Genomic DNA, 16,554 nt, shown 5'->3' on the forward strand with positions numbered 1-16,554 from the left:
CCCCTCAGAAGTCCCTAAGCCTTTTAATTTTAATATTTTATGCACTGCAATGCAAACAGTATAAGAATGAGTTTGTGTATCAGAGATAACAAGTTAAAAGATAAATGTTGGATGAATCTCCTAACAGTTTTTGCTTGCTCTGCTGACTTTAAAGGCAGTTTATGCTTCCGAAAGGCTGGTAATTACTTGACCTTTAAAGTCCCAAACCTGCCAAAGCAGTTGCTCTGCCGTGCTCCTTCCAGCCGGTACCGGAGCAGTCGGGGCCTGGGCCCTGTGCCAAGGCTGTTTGTTAATTAGAGAAAATCATTTGTTCCTTGTGTTTAGGGTGATGGAAGGGTTACCTTGCAGGAGGATGGAAATGGTTTCAGGGAGGACAAGTTGGTGTCCTTGGTGTGTGGCTGAGGTGGTGATCAGCACCCGCAGCTCCACGGATTGTCACCCCTGTCAGAGCTCAGCTCCCTCACACACTGCAGATCATGAGGATAAGTCCTGATGCATATTTAGTGGTGCCTCCTGTAGTTATAAATTCCTTATCACACATACATACACTATGGTGCAAGGCACAATATCATCTGATGCATCCAAAGGTAAACATTGCACCTAGAGTGTCAGTAATTTCGTACATTTCAGAAGCATTGCACTGCCACAGTTGAGAACCTCTAACAGTGCATGGCTGAAATTAATGCTGCAAATTCCTTTACTCTGAATCACAAATTTCTAACAAGTCAGCTGTTACAGGGTGAATTTTATCAGCAACAACACTTACTCAGAAGCTGTGCATATCCGTAGCAGGTACGAAACAGATCCAAGAAATGGGCACATCAACAACCAAAGGATTAAAATAAAACAAAATTCTATGAAGGCCATAGTTAAAGGAAAAGAAGGATGAAAAAGATCAGCATTAGAATAGCTAGGCTGCAATTAAGTTGAAGAAGTTCCTTGTTTGCTAGTCAAATAATAAGCCATGTCAGAGCTCTAGAATTGCCTATTCCAGCATAATTGCATCTCTTGTGTATCTGTGGGACTCTGCTAACCACAGGCATGATCCTCTCGTGAGAGTCATCCCCTCCTTGCTGATTTATCAGCCCTGGGAAAGTTTAAAGGTGTGATGTTTATTTTATATCATCATAAGCTAAATGTGGCAGCCATCATAGATTAGGAAGCCCAATTTCAAACTGTGAGAGCATTTTAGGCTGATTAATTTGCTGGGGGAGGGTGGGGGGGATGTTTACAGTGAGTCTGTCTGTTTCCCAAGCCATGCTTATTTACATTTGCTCAGTGCTTGCTTCCATAAGCATGGAGTGTCTAAATAAATAAATAAATAAATAAATACATTTCTATAGGTAGAAATAGGTGCTCACCTGAAGAGAAATGGTAAGTCCTATGTGTAACTTCACTACTTAGAAGCAGTCCCAGCAAAGCCAAGAGTGTCATGGGTTTGTAGTAGAAATAGAGATAAATATGTAGGGTGAGAGGTGCAGCGAGGTCCTCAAAGTCAGTTTCTGCTTGATTTTCATTTACTGTGCACGTGGTTTCCAGGAAACTTTGTGCTTTTGCTTTTTTAATCGATTCTTCAGTGATCTGAACCGAAACTTTTCAAAATAGGATGGGGGTTTAATTTTCATGGCAAATACTTGTGCTAAGATACTTGCCAAAGGGAAGAGTAAAGGTTACTGCAGAATGGGTTGATGATAGGAGGAACTGATATTCTTCAGCTCAATTTTCCAAACCAGCAAAAAGAGTGAGAACTATTTCTCTTTGTTTCAACCTGTGCTTGCACAGCCTGAAACAGAATTCAGCCTCTGCCCTTTTCTTTGCAGATTTTGGTAGCTGCAGTGCATTGCTGCTGGACTATCACAGTGTTGCAGTGGCTGTGGCTGCTTTGTTACTGCACTATATCCATGAGATGTAATGACAAGTTTTCTACCTGTGCTGCTTGTTGATTTCAGCTGTAACTTGTCATTTTGGCAGGTCTAAGGCTAGTGAGTAATTGATATGACCTGGTGTATCAAAACAACTTCAACACTAAATCTTTTTGTACTCAGTTATTTTCAAAAAGGAGAAAGAAAACTGAAATCTCTGATTTTGGCAAGACTGGTAAAGGAAAATACAGCTGAGGCCATTTCCTTATTGCTTGTGGAAGATGTTCAAATAAATAAGAACCTAGACAGAATGCCAGTATTGATGTGAGGGATTAATATTTTTAAAGGTCTTGGTTTCTTTGGCACAACCTTTCTGCAGAAGGGTGGAGTGTTTACATTAACCACCAGCATCCATCTCCAGGGATGCCAGCCTGGCACCTCATCTCACTTTTGCATTAAAGGGAGAGGGAAAAACTGAGCTGGTGATCCTGCAGGAACGCTGAAGAGCGTAACAAGCTGGTGTGAAGGACTGCATGATCTTCTCCTGCAGGTCTGAGGGCTGTAAGTTTTAATGTCAGTGTGTACTGATCCCCCTTGGGTTATTAATCTCTGGCTCCATGGGCTGCCATTTGCATTTAGAGCCTTGCAAGGTTTTGTGTTTTCATAATATTTTTCACATGAGACTTGTGAAATGCATTGAAGAAAACAAATGGACCTCTCTCCACCCGTGGGGTATAATTGACTGCTTGGCACCGATAGGACTGGAACGAAAGAAACCCCCTCGCCTTGATCTCCTTACCCTGCTCTAAACATTTTCATGACCTTTTTTGGAGAAGTCTGGCAAAAGTAATATCAAACGGGGGACTTTGTTCCCATGTCCTCCTCTGTTTTGTTGCACAGTGTGGTCTGTTTTAAATAAGCTCCACAGTGCAGTCATTTAGGGGAATGAAGATATTTCATAGCACGCTTAGCATTTGCATTTGAATATAGGCCACCCTGCTGTTTGATTAAACTGGAGTTTAAGAAAACTGTAAGAATTGAGGTTCATGTGCAGTGCAGTGCTTCACACTCGGATTGCAAAGGTTGTTGAAAGAAAAAAAAATGATAATATCCTTGAAAGTACATGACTAATGAGAATATATATAGCACTTCTGAGACAGCTCAAATATATAATTATTGTGAGGATTTCACAGACACATAAATATAATGATCTTCAGCTAAGTAAATTGCTACCTACCAATGAAATAAATATGGTCCCTTCAGATTTTGAAATAATTCAGTGCTGTAGGTGGTGGGAAATGATTCACCTTAGCTGTTATCTCTGGAACAGTAATATAGAAATATATCTGCCAGTACTGTTACATTTACATTGTTCTTCATATCCTGTGGAGTTTGTCAGAAGATCTGCAGTCCCTGCTGGTTTTCACCCCCTTATTTTGATAAGGCTCCTCACAGCATGGCTCAGCCATGGGTTGGAGCAGCTAATATTGTTTACCACAGCAGGCATCCCAGCCATAATATTTTTCCAAGAAACATTGATGTGTTTAAAGGTCAGGTTGATACTGATTTGACTGCTAAGCATGAATTCATTTTTCTGGGAGTAAAGGGGTGTACATGCCTTGGGATAAAGGTTAAACTGTTGTTTATGCACTCGATAGGTGGAAAACACAGGGCTTTAATACACAAATCATAATAGCCTGCTCGGTCAGTCAGGGAGATCTGGTGCTTTACATGGAAATGGAAGCTTGGAATCCACAGGCTTTTCTGACTAGTGCTGTAGAAAAAATCTCACTGATAACCTCGAGGCTTGCCTAGGATTTGTAACGAGTTTAAACTCTTTTTTGGGCACAGCAGGCCAGAATTCATCCAGGTCTTTTGGCAGCACTGATAAAATTGAGTTTTGCTACCCTTGATGAGGTGTCAGGGATTGGATCCTCCTGCTACAGCAAGGGGAGTGAAAGGAAGGTAGGTGGGAGAGATGGACAGTCCTACACATTTGGATTTGCTGGTTTTGCCATCTCTGGTGGAGTGGGAGTGATGTGGTGGTGTCTGCTTTTGCCAAAGGCAGTTCTTCTCCTCTTTAGCTGCCCCCTGTCCTTCAGGTGCCTCTTCCCTTGGCAGTGAAATCCTGCTTGGGAGGGCTGGCTTAGCCTCAGGCATGTCTAGCAGGCAGCTGGAGCAAACATCTGGATTTGAAGGAAGGTGTGATGGGTTCTGAGAGCTTTGCCTGGGCTGGCTGGCTTTCCCAGGGAGCAAACCTCAGCCAGGATGAGCTCAGCTCCCATTTCCTGGAGGTGACCTCAGATGGAAGCTGAGCTCTCGGAGCTGAGCTGAGCTCTGCCTGCAGAGCCCTCTGCTCTTCTGCTCTGGTGTCTCCAGGCCAGCTGAGATCCCACAGCTGAGAGGAGCTCAAAGACCAAGGATACCTGAGCATCCTTATCTGGCTTCTGTCTGCCAGGTACTTGTCCTTATTTAAGTACCATTCCTTCCAGCATCTGGAAGAATGATGCAGCTCCCAAGAGAGATTTTAGCCAAACCCCACACTCAGTTTTGTGGGAAGTGGCTTTGCTTCCACCAAAGCATGTCCTTTGCCAATAACCTCCTTACTTTCTTGCACTGTGTCTATGTCAATCACCCCCTCCTTTCCCTTTCCTCTCCTTTTTCCTTTTTCCAGCCTCTCAGAGCCTGAGTCACCTCACTTACCCGTCCTGTAAATACCTTTCCTTCCAGCTTTCTCCTCTCTTTCTGTGTTAAGGAAATCTTTATTGTCAGATTACAAAGAGCTGGCTGCAGCCAGCTGGGATCACATGATATATTTCCTTAACTACACCTTTTGGTATTTTGGGGTTGGGCTTTTGGAGCCCTCAAAGCCCATCCAGTGCTGTTCCTGTCAGATTATCTTATAACTGTTTTCTAGATTCACTGTCGTATTTATTTCTACAGATTTTGCCTCTGCAAAGACTCCAGTCCTGGCACAGCAGCTCAGGTCACTCCTTCAATGTTTTTCAGTAGGATGTTCTGACACCTTGACCATCTTGGCATTTGCTTTGAGAACAGATGGAGGAAACAGTCCATAATACTCCTGTTGGCCTAAAAGCAGAGACTCCAGTAGTGCCATGAGCAGCTGGCTGACATCAATAGCACAGGATGTGTGTTTGATTAGCTTTGCTCTCACAAGAAAGACCCACTGTATTGTTTTGAAGAATGTGTTCAGTTGTTTTAGCAAACTTAAAAATCCCCCGTTGCTCCAGAAATAGAACATTCAAGTGAAATGTCTCCCATGGCAGGGATAAAAAGCCTTGCAAAATGTTTTGTCTACAGATCACCCTTAATCCTGAAGCTGTATCAGTTCAGAAAAACTTCAGGATTTCTTTTTTTCTCCCCCCATCTCCTGAAGACACATAAATCTAGAAACCCTGCAGGAGGATTTCTGTCTTAGCAAACAGTGCTTGGCTGCATTTTGGGTTGGTATTTTAGCTCAGCATTACAAATATTTGTGTCAAAGATCTTGGCTAGAATCCTGGAATTATTTCAGATGTGATGGTGTGATAATAAGAAAAAAATCCTCCCTAGGCTTTCATGCCCCCCTCTTATTTCTGCCAGGTTGCCATTGCTCTCTTACTGAAGAAGAGAAGCTGTAAAAATTGCATTGTATTCCTGAGGTTTCTTACAGGAAGATGATCTCTGTGGATGTTGTGTAAAAAAACTGCTTTGCTGTTTTTTCAAGGGAAAACATGGCGCAGAATAGAAAATGTTCACTTGAGGAAAATCCAGCACTGACTGGAGAGGAGAATTCTCATTTCCTCTCTGTTTTTCTTCTTCCACACCCGTTCCTGACACTCAGGACTCCCATGCCTTGTTTTCCAACCTGATTATTAATCATTCCTCTGCATTGATAACTTCTAGTTGCTTTTGTGGAGAGCCACCTCTTTGACTTCCTTATATATGGTGCTTTATCCCTTAAATGTTTAGCAGGAGTCACTTGTTAGATTAATTCTAGGCAGGTACTTTTACAGGGGTAAGTCCATATTCCTTTTATACTTTAGTAAGTATTTAAAAATACTATAAAAATAGATATTGTATTTATTATCTATACTTGTTTGTGAAAGGAATTTAAGTGAATGCTTATATGTGGCTGATATTTCAGAAATATAATCCTACACGTTTTTCTAGAAAGCATAAAATTGAATTAAAACTTCCAGTGTTTTTGCAAGAGTAGCACAAATCAAACCTGTAACTACAGGATGTTGCCTGAGCAAGTTTAAGGCCTATTTAAATGTAAAAGGAAAACAAACATCTCAGAATTAAAAAAAAAAAAAAAAAAAAAAAAAAAAATAAAAAAAAAAAGGAGGGGGTTCTTGTTAATAGTAAAAGGCAAGGGTTGTGGACACCTTCAGATTAGAAAAGGCAATTAATATTTATTTCATATCAAAGTAGATTGCTAATTAGGGCTGTTCTCTTCCCATCCCCCAGGGAAATAATCAGGCGAGCGAATCTCATCTGGAAAGTTCATGTATGGCAATGAGGAGCTCATCAAAACCCAGCACAAACCTGGCCGACCTGATGAAATGCTCAGGCTGCCTCACAGACTTTGCTCTCTAATGGGGTCTTAAAAGACCTGGTATTAGTGAATTTATTTTCTGGTGTTCTAAAAGGCCATGATTATATATAGCTCCGTCACTTGTCAGTGTCCTTTCATTAACATGCCTAAAGAATCTTAATTGCTCAATCAGCAGCACAGATTTTTGGTCTGCTGGTACAGTTTAAGGGGTTATCCAAGCCAAACAGAGAAAATGGAAATCCTGCCCGAATGGATCCTACAGAAAGAACAAACCATTACAGGAAAAAGTCAAGCAAGACTAAGAAGGAAATTTGAAGAGCAAACAACTGAAGATGGAAAGATAAACAAGAAATTATTTCAAATATACCCAAATCAAGAGTGGCAGGGAATAAGGAACAAAGGCAGGGCTGGGTATTGGTGTGTCAAAAAATGACAGAGTTGAAATAAACCCAAAAAGTTGAAAAACAACAGATAAGCTAAACTAGATGGAATTCTTAGAACTATTAAATAACATTTTCCTTTTTGACAAAATCTTGTCTGTATCCAATGGAAAATTTCAGCTCTTGTCTGCCTTCCCAGCAGCATCATCAAGGTCCTCTCTGTTGCAAATTGAATGGTTGGGATTTGGATGAAGAGTTCATATCTTAATAAAAAAAAATTAAAGAAGATTATGGGGAAAATTCCTGTTTCCAACCAGATCTAATCTTTACTGTGCTGTAAGTTGGTTTTTTTTTTAATTATAGCTAATATGAAAATCATGCCTTTCTGTTCTAGTAGATTTTTTTTTGCTATGGTTCACTGGTTGAGATAATAAATTTGGATTTTCAAATGTCTACTGTAAGCTGGTAGAATAAGTAAATTGTCAGGAGAGAGATAATTTTCCTTCAGTTTTGTAATTACTTTTTAACCTGAAAAAAAAAAAAACTCAAAACATCACAACAGTCAACTGCTAATGTGACAAACAATTCCAGAAATGTATCCTAAGAATTATTATTGCATCTCATTCAATCTTTTAACAGTGAGGATACAGCATGAACAAAAAGATGTTAAAATTTACAGAGGAAACTAATGCTGGAGAGGGTTGGATGAAATGAAGAAAGCAGTTTATGTTGGTGTTTGGACATCATGAAAGAAATGAAATTAGGTGTTAAAGTTGCATCAAAGCATATTTGAGAGAATCATTATAACTCCCCACATGAATACAACACTGATAGTTTCTAAATTCTTTTCAGACCCTCAGAAAAAAACCCCAGAAGTTCCTGTAAGAAGATAATGGATCCTTTCAGATGGATAACTTTCAGGAGTTAAATATAAGACTATTTTCAGAAATGCTTGCAAGGGAACTGTTTTACTGCCCTGTGTTGCTTTTGTGCAGAGCAGCACCTGAATTGCTTTCCTTGAGTCTGATCAAGCTGTATTAGAAAGGGTTTAGTGGGAATGGAAGAGCTAACACAGATGATTACAGCAATTGGGAAAAACTTCCCCAAAGAATTTAAACAATGAATAATAAACTCAAGCAAAAAACCTCCAAGATAGTTCAAATAAAACCTGGTAAATTTAGTAAAAGATCCGTGCGATTTTCATTATGTTTTCCTGTCTGAATGTGCATTTAAACTTCTTCAAATTGATTCTTCGATGTTTTGGAGATTATGATGTGCTTTGAGGTATTTGTGTGAGGAAAGGTGAACAGCCAGAATTCTACTGGCCCTTCTTTAAATGCCCTGTTTGGTATTTCAGATTTAACTGAAAGGTAGAGGTTGTCTCCTAGAAACTTAATGTTATTAAATCAGCAGCAAGATGTCTGACATGGTTTGCCATTATTCCTAAAAAAATAATTAGCCAGTGTAGTGGAGTCAACCCCAGTGGAGCACAGGTATATCTGCTTTATAACCTTCAAGACATGAGCCTTAATTACACCCTGGCAGAGTCACTTTAACACTCGAGTCCATTTTGCTGGATGTTGACATTACTAAATTATCTCGTGTTCAAAATGCAAAGTAGCTGATTTTTTCCTAAATGCATTTCTTGGCAACGAGGAGATAAATTGGTCTGGTTCCATTTTTAAGAAGGGCTTTGTCCTTTAATGGTCCTTAAATTAATCCTGGTAATTCCACCTGAGAGGATGGCACTTCTAGAAAGCACAGAACAAAATTGTGCATTGTATTGCCTGCATGCATTTACAAATATTCTGTAGTCTGTTCACACTGAAAGGAGATTTCTACAGTTATTTAAGAAGTGAGATATAAATAGATGAATGTCATTAAAGATCAGCCTTCCTGCCTTTGAATTTAATGGCAGGGCTTTAGATGAAGTGAAGGACAGTTTGTCCTAGAAGATTGCAAGTTCATTTTCAACAGAACTAAAGCCCTTAAATTAGGAGATGGACACATGTTTATACATACATAGCATAAGAATTTTTAATACATCTCCTACATTCCTTAGTTCATCTAAATTATTTGACTGATCTTTTGGAATAAGAGGCTGTTAGTAATTGTTTTATTTAGTGAAGCTGTAAGGATCAGTGTTTGGGAGTCTACATCCTATTGCCTCTGCTCCTTCACAATAAGACATCATTTCAGGCACAGAATTTCGGGGTTCTGAGATTTTTTCAAAAAGGGTGATTAGGGAGGCCAGAGCAGAGCCCAAGCCTGTCACACATCTCCAGGGTCTCTCCAGAGTTTTGTTTTAAATCTGTGATCTCGTAGTGCTTTACAAGTACTGCTTTGGAGAGAAGTGGATCCTGTGTTTGCCAGAAGGGAAACCGGGAATCTGAAGAACCAAAAGTGCGAGGTGCCAGTGCCGAGCTGGGCTGGGCGCTCCCACACCATCCACTCCTTTCAGTAATCATCTGTGCTGTAACCATCTGTGTTAGCTCTTCCATTCCCACTGAACCCTTCCTAACGCAGCTTGATCGGACTCTAGGAAAGCAGCTCAGGTGCTGCTCCGCACAGAACCAGCCATCCGCGCTTTCCCCTTTCCCCCCGGGACTCACGGATCCAGCCCAGCGCACCCCGAGCCCTCAGCCGCTCCTCTCACGGCCTCTCAAGGCCCTTCTCCATCCTCAGTGCCCTCCTCCGGACACTCTCTGATAGTTTAATATCTTCATTGTATTGTGGTGCCCCCGGGACTGGAGGTCCCCGCCGTGCAGGGATCTTTGTCCCCCCGGCTCCCGCGGGCCCCCCCGGGCATCGCGAGTGGCCGAGGTCGCTGTCCCCAGTTGGAACCTCGGCATCGCTTCTCCTTCCCCTTGGAATCCCGGGAGGAGCCCTCGGTGCGCGCGGGGCGAGCGGCTCTCCGGTAGATGGTGCTGCTGTAAACCTTTGAGGAGCCACACACACCTCAGCCCTCATCCCTCGGGGCACGCAGGGATGTGCAGCTTGTGCCTGTACGCGCGGTCTTTGGGCATGGATGTTCTTCACAAACGTCCCAAAGAGGCTTTTCCGTCTGAAAAGACTCCAGAAAAAAAAATATCTCACTTTACTTAGCGTAGCATAATGTGTTTTAAACACCCTAATTATAGCTACATATGCCAATTCATAAATAAAACAATGAAAAAAATTTATTCAGCCATGTACCAGCTCTGTTATTTAAGACCAGGGAGACATCAGTCTTGGTACCTTCAAATAAAGAATTTTTTTACTGACAACAAAAACAAAAACCAAAATCAATATAAACTATTAATAAGCCTGTAACAGTGTATCAGAAAAAAAGATAGGAATTTGCTGGCTCCCTTTGGCTTTGTTTTGGTAATGGAAAATCAGTATTTTGTGGTGTACAAAAAAAAAAAAAATAGAGGACTTGAAGGATCTGTACTTAAAATCCTTTTCAGTAAAGGTAATTGCTTAAAATTCTGGATTCTAGGCTAAGACAAACAGGTAAGGTTAACAACCGTAGTTCAAACCCTCTTCCAAATGCTTTTTCTCTAAAAATTCAAATAGCGAATTTCCATCTTGGCCAGACGAGTAATGAGGGAGGAAAGAGCTTTTAAAAGAGTTGAACTTTCGATTCAGTATCTGAGCCTTTCTCTGAAAATCTAGGCCAGGGACTGGAGGTGTTAACAGTGCCTTTAATCAGCAGGATCCTGTTCCTTCAAGAGGCCTCAGAGAATTTGGATTTGAAACGCGGAAGTATTTATCAGTTCAAAGATTAGTAGCAGATAAAGTGTCTCCTGTATCAGACTTTTTGCAGTTGCTGCAGATAAAGTTAGCGCAATATGCTACTGTTAAATGGATACAGCCAGAGTCCCACCATCCCCCTCTCTGAACAAACCTCCTGTCAGGAACAGAGCTGGACTTTCCCTCTCTCCTGCCATGCCCATCGCAATGAGGGCAATTCAGTGAAATGCAAAAGCCACGACATTATTTTCACCTTAGTCTTCCTGATTTAAAGTTCTGCATTGGTTCCCTTGGGAATGAGAGGTTTTGTAAGGAATGACACCAAGACCTGCCCACCTGGAATAACACACAGAGGCAGGCAGAGTGGATGCTCCAGAGAGAGACTTTTGTGTCTGTGTGTGTGTGTGTGTCTTCCTACGTACCTTTGATGAGATCAAGACAATATTATAAAGTAGTTCAGAATGTATTTTGCAACTGAATGAAGTTTAAGTCTGAGATGCTGCCAAAAAAACGAGTCCTGGCTTTCTCCTGGTTCTCAGACTCATCATGGTCCTCGGGTGTCCCAGCACTGGCAGTGGTGCTTTAGGAATTTTGGAGTCACACAGACCAGCAAGGTGATGCTGCTGAAAGCACACTCATTGGAGAAGGGAGAGTTTAGTTTAGTTTAGATTCTTGCATGGAGCATTAAAGCTGAATATGAAGAAGAACAGAAGCACTCAGGGTGGAGATGTCAGGATCACCCCTCCAAGAGTTCACATAGTCTTTATGTTGGTGTTTGTACACTTCAGCTGGCTGCCACACTGTACCATGAATGTTAAGTAAAATTTGCTGCCTAACCCAAAAATGGAGTTTCCATAAATTTCAACTTCCTTGCTCTGTAGACCTAAAGATGTCCAAGTCTTAAGTGCTCCTGCTCCTTACCCATGTTTGCCAACTGCCTGAGAATCCTCCTCAGGCTGAGTATCAGCTTTGACAATATCAAGTGAAAAGCTCCAGGCAGAACTCAGAGCTGATGCCCAAAACAGTCAGAGCTGTAGCTGGGGAGGGATGGGAGGACAGCAGGAGGAGGGAAGTGAGCTGAACACTAAAATGCCTTTTGAACAGCTGTGATCAGACACCTATTGTACTTAAACAAGGAAATGTAATCTGTTGCATGAACAGATGCATGTTCCATCTCCTCCTTTGAATAATGAAATTAAAATCTCATCTTTCAGGTGAATTGAGTTCTAGATGGATGGGGCAGGAGCCTTACTAGTTTTTTCCCTTTGGTCCAGTGAACAGCAGTAGGAGCAGGAGTCAACAACCAGTACATGGAATACTCAGTTTGGAAGGGAAAGGGCTGAGTGGGATCTGTCTTGGGTCCAGTGACTGTTTGCTTTGGTTTACAGGGGAGGGATGCTCTAAAGCAAGTCTGAAACCTATTATGTATTGACTTGCAGCATCTCTGGGAACTTATCAAGTCCTATTAATCCTAAAATCAGGCCTTAATGTAATTTATTGAGGGAGCAACTTGTGCATTTATCTGCTTGTCAGACTGTGTGCAATATAGAGCTCAGTCTTTTTATGACCCTCAGTGGTGGTATTGTCTGACTAAGAATGTGGTGAGCCCCTGGACAAAAGGACTGCTGTAGGTGAAATCCCTGCTGCTGTGTGGGAGTGTTTATGCTGCAGATGAGTTCTCCACCTACCAGGACAGTGGACCTCTGGAAATCTCAAGTTTCAGGCAATCTGTGTGAGGAGTGCAAATGGTTTCGGTTGATTCTGCTGAAAGATTATTTGGTTCAGACTGAACAGTGCCTTTTTAAAGACCAGATGTGCTTTGGAAGCATTGCCTCAGAGACTGAGGTTAGAGGGTGGTGGGGTTTATTTATGTGGGGTAAAGACCGAGGAGATTTTGGAGGGTATGACACTATGTGCATAATGACATTGATTTGATTAAAAACAGACTCTGCCTCTACTTCTGGAAGATAACAAAAAATTGGACTTTTCTCCCATAATCGTGATTAAATAACTGCCCTGTGGCTGCTGTTCTGGTGTCAAAATTAACTAAATATATTTTGCATTGCTTTTATTGCAACTGGCAAGTGAGCAAGTCACTAATAGTAGCAGAGCCGTTCTGTAATCAAGGCTAATCCTTACTCATGGTAGGAATCAGAGCCAAAAGCCTATAATCCTACTCTAGGCCACATTCCTCTGCAGTTTTCCTCTTAATATCTCCTGCTTTTTGTTCCTTAAAAACTTTTTTTCTGTATTTTTGGGTTAGATTCTTGACTTAAATTTTGTATTACTGCTTTTGAGGTTTTTCTTTTCATGGGGAAAGTGTTCATTGATTTTGCCTCGGTGCCCTCTCCACTGCACTGCAGCCTGCCTTCATGTCTCCAAAGGCAGTCACAGCACTGCTGCATTGCTCACATTCCAGATTTTTAGATTTCTGCTTTATTTATGAGACTCTCAGATTTTATGTCATAAAAAGAGGAAATAAAGTCTTTGTGGCTGTGGAGAAAGGTCTACCATAAAGGCCTGTAACAGAAAGAGAAAAACAAAAGACCTTCAAATTGAGTCCTCTGTTTTTGAAGACCTGACTCACAAGTTTTGAATAATTCCAGCTGAATGTCTTCATGTTTGTTTTCCACTGGATTGTGGGTAAGAGGGACATGGTGCACATGCACACGTAAGTGTTTGCAAAGGCTTCTTTGCCACTGTTGAACAAGTTCACTGGAGTCCTGTGCTCTAAACTGCTTCTGATAACAGTTGCAGGAGATTAATTATAACTCTAGTACCTGTATATGCCAATTTCCTGATGTAGTGGGTTTATTGTAATTAATAACTTGACAGCTGTTCTGTGGCTCCTTGCACAGAGTTATTTTATTGGAATAACTTAGATCAGTCATTGCCCCCAGCTTTCATCTACAGCTTTGGTGTGTGTACTGGCATGGCCTGTGGATCCATCCAGTGTGCTAACAGCTATTATCCCAAACTGCAGGAAACTCCCAGGGTATTCCCCAGCTCCATGCCTGGCTCTGTGGGAAAATTCTGCTCCGAGACCTGTGGGTGATCATCTTACAACCTGGAGCATGGGAGTGAATACTCCCTTTTATCTGGGTTTGAATGAGCTCTCTCAAAGGTGGGGGAGTCCCCCACCCTCCCCTGCCTGTGTGCCTGGCCTGTAGCAGGAGGGCTCTCCTCAAAGGCAGGCTGCCTCTTTGGGAAACAGGATCCCAGGAAACCGTGGAGAGCAGCCAGCCCAGGTGGGTCCCGTTGCACTCTGCTGGCATTGCTGCCCTGGCAGAGATGGGGGTGCTAAAGAGGAGAATTAGCCAGGAATGCCTTGTCTAAACTGAAGTTGAACATTTTCCACACAATTCTTTTCTTCTTCCATTCTCTGTCTGTGCATCCTTGAATGATCCAGGTACCAGGAGAAACCCAATCCTGAAGTGGCAGCACATCAACAGCAGCAGGGTCACGTAGCAGCAGAGGCTGGAGTTGGCTTTGGAGCCTTGGTGCATCCGATCCCATTCAGCCATCAGATCCCTTCTCCCGTGTCCCGGAGCAGCCCCTGGAGGTTCTGCTCCAAAGGATGCTGATGAGCCTCTTCCAGCTCCTTCCAGCTGGGAGGGAGATCCCTGCAGAGGACCCTTTGTGCAGGGCTCAGGGTTGCTGCCTCTGGAGGAACTTGCTGTTGTCATTGTTCCCATTTGGGCTTGGTGCCCCTTGTTCTGTGGGAAGGACACGAGTGCCACTCAGGTTACCCCATCGCCCTGGAAGTTCCCAGGTGAGCTTTGAGCAAGAAATGATGAATCATGGCTCAAGGCAATGCTTCAGCCCTTCTAAAGTCACCAAAAATCAATTTATTGTTTTCGTCTCCTGCCTTTCTCACTTTTCTGTTTTCCCCATAAACTACTTAGAATTGCTTGTTTTCAGGTGTTTTTCCTCTCTGAAATTTCATATAATTCTTGCAAATATGATCCTGGGGATTGAAGGACAATAAAAGGAATCCCAAATCTCTTTTTAGCCAAAGAAGAGTACGGGAAACAAAGCTGTGTTAAGATCTTTTTTTCTGCCTAAGATAAAAATATAGTTTAAACTGAGGGGAGATTGCAATGTTATCAATTATGAATTGAATGAGGAATTCTGTAGCTGGAAATGTATTGTTAATTAATTCAATCAGAAAGCAAGATTTACAACCAGTCTGCAATGTACTCGTCCTGCTTTAAACTGTATTGAAATGATGTAATTTTGTATTAAATTTATGTAGTGCTGGTGGAACCAAGATCAATATCTGTTTCAATTTTGTTGTTTTTCTTCCAGTTGTTTTAGGTGGAAGTGAAGAGTAGAAAATCATTTATTTATGAAGTTTTGTGCCTGTTAGAGCTTCAGGCACCAAACTCCCCATTGGATACAGCGCCATACTCATTCCTTCACCTGCAACAATCAACACTTCATTATCACTTTATAATCTGCAAACTTAATTACTGCCATTAATTACTACCACTGCACAACAATTTCCCACCAATACATGTACTAAATTCCGTGCTCAGTCTAGAAACTAGGTAGACATTTTCCACGGAGTCTCAGACAGTTATTGGGGATTTGTCTGGTCATTAGAAGTGTCCTGGAATGCTGTGTAGTGTTATCTGTCACCTCTTCTGTTTCCAAATAAACTGTGCTAGTGAAGTGTGAAACCAAAACCACTTGATCCTTTGCATCTTGAAGTCACAGGGAATTAAAATGAAAAGCTTTATTGTCTAGCAAAGAATTCTTATTGCTTGTCATCAGCAGCGATGGATTTCTTCCTTGCTCTTGGAGTTTGGAAATCTTTGCCAGTGCACAGCCATGAATGAAGAGTTTTTACACAGACCAGTTCTTTTTTCCTTTTTTTTTTTTTTTACTGGTAGGAGTTTTGTCTGTTTTTAAATGCAAGACTTTAAGCTTTCTTTTAAATCATCTTAAATCCCGAGGGGACAAGACAAGAGGTAGGCAAGGTTTTGAAATAGCTCTTATAGACAGGTGGTGGTGTCTCCATCTGAGGAAGTGAGTTGGCCTCAGAAGTTATTGGGTATCGTGGTCCTGTTTGTGCCTTGGGTTGAATCACATGACCTCAAAAAGTCTCTCAAAATTCTATTATTTTGTGATTAGGCAGGAGCTTTCCAAAGTTTGCTCTCACATTTATCTCGTATAAACCCAGGCTCATACCACTCTGATGAGATTTATTCCAGGAAATTTCAGAAGCAGATTAGGAAGCCCTGGAAGAATCCAATGGCAGTTGTCTCTTCTGGCACCACAGTTGTTTTTTGATTCCACTGTCGTAAGAAGCAATGAAAAAAAAAAAAAAATAGAAGACACAGAGCTCTAAATAGAAAGACATCACTGGAAAGACTCAGTGGATGAGTGTAATGAATGACAAAGGTTCACAGGGAGGAAATGTCAGCATATATTACACAGAGGGGACAAATAGCTTCCTAAAATCAACAGTTTATTTTGCTGAAGTTTCCTCATGGCAAACATGCAAGCTGAAGGATCAAAAGGAGCTGGGATGCACTTCATTTCTGGTGGTATCTGCTAATAAAGATAGAACTGGTGAACATTAGGGTGAGTCTCCACCAGTCCAACTCATTGCTTGTCCTTTCCCACATATCCATTTTCTAAAGCGTAGCAATTAATTCTTGTGATCCTGAGCAATCCCTTTCTCCTGAATTTTTAAATACTAACCAGGGTTACATAGAATCCATCTTTTGTGCAAGGGGAGGTGCTTTGGAGAGCAATAAACATCCTCTTCCTGCTATCAGGGCCCTGTGATCTGTCTTTGCCTTGTAGCTGTCGTGCTCTTGTGGGGCTGGAGATGGGAATTGGTATTTGCCACCTCCCAGGGAAACACCAGGACCCAAGAGAAAACAAGAACTCCACAGAGATTCTGCAGCATTTTGCACACTTTTGATGGTGCAGGATGGTAGTTTTTTTTTTTTTTTCTTTTCCAGCTTTCAAGAAGTGCCTGAAAAGTAATTATTTGTTTAAACTA

The 16,554-nt window shown here is 41.7% G+C and overlaps 1 long non-coding RNA gene across 1 annotated transcript; it reads left to right on the plus strand.

The window, feature by feature from the left end:
• Positions 1-708: 708 nt before the first annotated feature.
• LOC128791866 (uncharacterized) lies at positions 709-7,909 on the plus strand. Its single transcript, XR_008432195.1, has 3 exons — positions 709-792; positions 7,006-7,139; positions 7,656-7,909. It is a non-coding gene; the product is annotated as an uncharacterized LOC128791866 (long non-coding RNA).
• The last annotated feature ends 8,645 nt before the right edge of the window (positions 7,910-16,554 follow it).

Source organism: Vidua chalybeata, chromosome 8 (assembly GCF_026979565.1).
Source record: "Vidua chalybeata isolate OUT-0048 chromosome 8, bVidCha1 merged haplotype, whole genome shotgun sequence".
NCBI classification, from domain to species: Eukaryota; Metazoa; Chordata; class Aves; order Passeriformes; family Viduidae; genus Vidua; species Vidua chalybeata.